General features: G+C 43.5%; 1 pseudogene; it reads left to right on the top strand.

Moving 5' to 3' along the window:
• Nucleotides 1-4,637: 4,637 nt before the first annotated feature.
• Nucleotides 4,638-5,220, top strand: LOC109389259 (60S ribosomal protein L19 pseudogene; annotated as a pseudogene).
• The last annotated feature ends 303 nt before the right edge of the window (nucleotides 5,221-5,523 follow it).

Raw genomic sequence — 5,523 nt, forward strand, 5'->3', positions numbered from 1 at the left:
CACACACACACACACACACACACACACACACACACACACGAACTCTGGTTTTCTAACTGAAGGAGGGAAGAGGAGATTTTGATGTGGAGAAGGGCCAGGAAAGTTGAAGAGGAAACTGGAAGGTAAAAGCTTAAGAACTGGGTTTAATTAAGCATCTTTGGTTAGAGAAGTAAAATCCAGAAGCAATTCAAGAGGGATGTTGTAGAACTTCAAGTATTGGGTCATCAGGAATGTCATGACGTATTTTTCTATGTTTTTCAATGCAAAAATGTGCCATGACTTTTCCTACGACCCAGTATAACTCACATTTCTTCAGGTCCAGGGCACAAATGTGCTGACTCACTGCCAGGCATGAAAACAGTATCTGGTGCCCCAAGGTGCTCTCTGGACATGGAAGGACATTGACCTACACAGCAGGAAAGGGACTTCACCAAGTAGTTTTCCAGGCAGTGGATGTGGGTGGTGAGAATAGTGCTAACAGTGATACAAAGAATAGCTAACATTTATTAAGCTCTACTATATAACCTGTTTCTCCGAAAATAAGACCTAGCCAGGAAATAAGCCATAGCATGATTTTAAGTGCCAAAATATGGCACCCTGGCATACTGAATATTTTAAGCTGAAGGAGTTTGTGGAAATGGCACCCTTCTCCCTGAAACAGGTCATAAAACCCTCATGTGAGGGGTGCATGCCCTCCATGTCCTGGAGGAATCTAGCTACAGTTTATTCTCCAGCTAGGTCTTATTTTCGGGGAAACACGGTATCAGGGATCAGCTAGGTGATTACAAATGCTACTTCATTGTGCCTTCTAAATGTATTGTCCTAAGTTTCACAGATAAGGAAGTGAAAGCACAAGGTTACGTAACTTGCCTAGGCCACATGGTTAGCATGCATTGTAGACAGAGTTAAGTGCAGTGAGTCTGGAGAGTGGGATGAGATGGGATGAGATTAGATGTCTGTGGCCCTGAAGTTGGTCACCAGTTATGAGTTGAATGAGAACATGTGACACTCCCTTTTGGGAACTCCCAGGGATCAGGAGTGGATTCTCTGAAGAAAAAGGAAGGACCCTTACTACTATGCTGATGTGGGCTGTCCAGCACAACCATCTGAGTACCAAAAACCTTGCAAGGGTCAATTCCAGCAGAAGCCCTTAACCATAGAACTGTATCAATTAGGGATTACACTTTCTGAAACCATGTTACAATTTTAAAAGGTGTTGTTTGTAGTAAAGGGTTCCATTTGGTCAGTTATGGAAGCTCCAGAAAACAGAAACGCAAGTGTAATAACCTCGAGTCGACTTGAAGCAAGAAGGATCTTTGGCTGAAGCATTTATTGGAGAGAATGTTCAAGCACAGATGACAGAGGAAAGCAGTCACCTGACAGTGTCTGAACTCAAGGCAGGATGGGAGTGATCAAAAGCTCCTTCCCTGAAAGGGATCTTTTTAACCATAGGAGTCACTACCTCCCAGAGAGATCTGAAGATTTGAGGGACTACAGATTACTTTGAGGCCTGCAAAGAAATCTGCTTCTGACCTGAGAGTTTTCCAGCTTCAAGTCCCAACTTTAGGCTCAAGGAGGAAGCAAATAATTAAGCTCCACCAGGACCCAGGACTGAGCTCTGGTTCCATTCCCCTGGGCTTGCCTCCTGCTCCTGCTCTTGGCCAGGGATGCCCCAGGCTCCCCCAATCCCCCCCACCCCTCTTGTTGGCCCAGCAGGTCTCGACTCATATTGGAAGATACACCATCAAGCACCACCTTTAAAATGGCTTTCTCGACACTGTCCTTTGCACCACTCTCCCTCCACCTGTGGTTCTCTGGAGGTCCTATAAGCATGAAGGATATTAAATTGTCCTCAAGTCTATCTTGCCACAACAGGCAAAAAATTCTCTAAAGGCAGGAGCCAGGTATGATTCACCTCTAGCTCAGTACTGAGGTCAATATTTTTTTAGAACAAATGGATGACAATGGGAAGTTAGTGCAAGCTTCAGCAAAGGAAATAAGACTTGCTAGAAATCCTGGGCTCTTTTTTTGATTCTCTGAATCTTCCCCTAGGCCAAAATTGTTCCTCCCTAACTACAGGGTTTAGGAAAACTGGTAATAATATGTGACAGATGACATTGTCCTCAGAACATCTTCAGCAAGCCCCAGGCCTCCAAGGCACCCAATTGACAGTTCCCATGGTGGATGAGATTGCTCGAAAAGAAGAGGTTGGCCGGAGCTGGCAATGCTAGAGCCGATGCAGAGAGACTGCGGCAAATGGGAAGTTTTGGGATGTCAGAACAAAGACTGTCAACGTAATCCCTATTCCGGTCAAATGTGCTGCAAAACAGGCCAAAGCCCTGTTCAGGCACTACTTAACATTTGAGATATAAAGATGAGGCTCTCCTTGCAATCAAAGTTGGTACCACAGCATTGTCACCATCATCACCAAAAGCTTGGGCATTCTTTTGATGTGCTGACTATACTTCAAAAACAACTTTCTCCATCTCCTTCTGAAGAACTGGGTAAAGAGGGCAAGAGGAGGGTTGTTTCAGAACATATGTATCCTGGCGTCTTATGATTGTATTTTCTCTGCCTTGCCAGGGTCTCGTCCATGGTAGTAAGAGCTGTATCTTCCTAATCATTCAATTTATAGGTACATCAGCGCATGGACCACTCCTAAGCAGCTTCCAGCTCTTAAGAATAATATTTAATAATGTTTAATAATATTTAGTAAAGTGCAATAAAAATAAAACTAATGCTAATTATATGTAAGATTTTCTAGAAGAGGGTATAGGCCTTTCTGAGGCTTAATTATACCGAAAAAAGATTTTGTTGTTGGGTGGGCGGGAGGTGGATGTTAATTTACCATATTGATTCCTCTGCCACATCCCTTGAGCTATAAATTGGCATTAATTATTCATAGCCCAGAGAGGTCCTATATTAGGAGAAAATTTTTCCATTAAGACCTAATGCACTAGCTCAACACTTTAAAAAAGTTGATGCGTGGGTTATTCAGGTGTAGAAATGTGCTCTTATCATGGCAGTGTGAGTCTGAAGAGGCTGGCTGGCACTTCTGCCACAATGATGAGGGGAAAACAGTGCAATTGACTAGGAAGAGAGAAGCAAACTAACAAAAATCTCCCTCTTGCCTACGTTATTCACAGAGAATCATTATTATTGTCACCATCCAGATAAAAAGACTCTTGGCTGAGCCCCCAAGATCATCTTCCTCAATAATAAAGGACTTTGTTCCCTCTCCTCAGACCTCTTTTGCACCCACTCTTGTTTTTATTATTTCCCAACTAGGACAAAAATGCTCACAAAAATATTCCCCAATCTGCCTCCTCCATAGGAAACTGACCACAGGTCACGGACCATGGAATGACATGCTACATAATCTTCCAACCAAACAAAAAATAATAAACAGGAGGAACTCGCGACGAGGTCTTGAAAGCATAGACCTCATAGCCAGCTCTGCCTTTGAAGTTTCACTTTTTTATTCAACACTGATGTGGTGTTGTTCTTAGCCTCTGACCTGTGTGCCATCCCCTGCAGATGGTGGAGATCTGAGGACCATTGTTGTGGAGTGTGTTCATTAGATATGAAAAAAGAGACTGTGAATGAATGAAACAAAATGTCAACTCCCTTCACATTCTTTAAGAATAAAAGCAAACAAGTCAGATATTGAATACTGCTGGGTTTTACACACATCAGGGAACTGAATTAATATTGTCTATTTAAATGTATTTTGTCGAAGGGGAAAACAAAAACAGGAGGCAATCTCCAAATTAAGTTTGTTGTTTTATGATGTTTGCCAAATCTAGATGATATTGTTATATTCTTTTTAAATAAAATACCATATACACCATGTGTAGAGCATATACCAAAGGCCTCCTCATGTGACTTTGATGGGATGAAACTCCTCAACAGATGGAGGAAGAACAAATGCCATGGACAGAGATAATCTACATGCTAGAGAAAGCTGCTACATAGCTCACTTCATGGAACGGAAAGGTCAGTTGCTAGAATGAAACTTCACATTCAGCAGGTCCATCTCTGAGTTCCTGTCTTTCTTTCTTTATTCTTTCAAATATTTATAGAGCACCTGCTACCTGCCACCACTGTCCTCAGCCCTGTAGATACAGCAGTGAAGAAGAACAGATTCCTACCATCAAGAAGATGGCAGTCCAGCCTTCCACACCCTCGTCACTATTTATCTAGTGTATCGAACAGCAGGGAGGAAATTGTGCTTGTCAAGAACACATAATAAAACCTGACCCGTGTTTGTTAAGACTTACTGCTATTCCTTCATCAATTGTTTGTGTAATCCTCCACAGGACTGGAAGGTAACAGCCCTCCATCCAATACCCACTGCCCACCTCCCACTCCCACCTATTCAGGAAGCTTTCTCTTTGTGCACTTTGCTTCTCCCCTTCTCCTGCCCAAAAGATGAGGTCTAGTTTTTTTGTTTATGCACTTTTGAGAAAAAGAATTGGGAGAGTGTGTAGAATTGGGACAAAAGGTGGTTGGTCAAGGAAAAAGGCGACAGGGAGAGGGACAAAGATCAGTGCCTCACTCCAGAGTTAAGGGACAAGCTAGGGGGAAGCTTCCAGAGCCAGGTCATGAGCCTTTCTGTCACCGCTACAGCCATGGCCATGAGTATTCTCAGGCTTTGAAAGAGGCTCATTCCCAGTGTCCTTTGCTCTGGCAAAAGGAAGGTCTGCTTGGACCTCAATGAGACCCATGACATAGCCAATGCCAACTCCTGTTAGCAGGTCCAGAAGCTGATCAAAATCAGTTGATCATCTGGAAGCCTGTGACCATCCATTCCCAGCCTTGATGACTGCAAAACAGCTGGGCTTGCCAAGGGGCAGGCATATTGGCATAGGTGAGCAAAAGAGTACTGCCAATGCTCAAATACTCAAGAAGGTAACCTGGATGAGGATGAGAATTCTGCGCTGGCTGCACAGGAGACGCTATGAATCTAAGATTGACTTCCACGTGGATCACAGCCTGTACAGAAAAACGAAGGGGAATGTGTTCAAAAACAAGCAGATTCTCATGGCACACATCCACAAGCTGAAGGGAGACAAGGCTTGCAAAATGCTCCTAGATGACCAGGCTAAGGCTGGCAGGTCTAATACCAAGGAAGTTTGCAAGTGCTGTGAAGAGCAGCCCCAGGCCAAGAAGGAGGAAGCCATTGAGACTCTGTCCAAGGAGGAAGAGCCCAAGAAATAAAGCTCCCCATCTCTTGTCTGTACAGTGGCCTTGGCAGTTACATAGATCAGCCCTTCAATAAAACAAGACTTTATCTGCCTTAAAAAAAAAAAAAGTGAGGAGATAAGAGAGTGATGCTCTGGGACACAGGCAGGATGGAAGAGGTGTGGGTGAGGCAACGAAGGTGAGATATTAAAATACCACCCTGGGTTATGACTTAGATTCCCCGCAATGTTATACAAGAGATGAGAGCAATGTTTGGAGTCTAATTCCTTTTATCTTTTCACCATGCCATGTGAGGACCAAAGGTTTTCAAGTTAGCAG

The sequence above is a fragment of the Hipposideros armiger genome, unplaced genomic scaffold (assembly GCF_001890085.2).
Source record: "Hipposideros armiger isolate ML-2016 unplaced genomic scaffold, ASM189008v1 scaffold_227, whole genome shotgun sequence".
Classification (NCBI taxonomy): domain Eukaryota; kingdom Metazoa; phylum Chordata; class Mammalia; order Chiroptera; family Hipposideridae; genus Hipposideros; species Hipposideros armiger.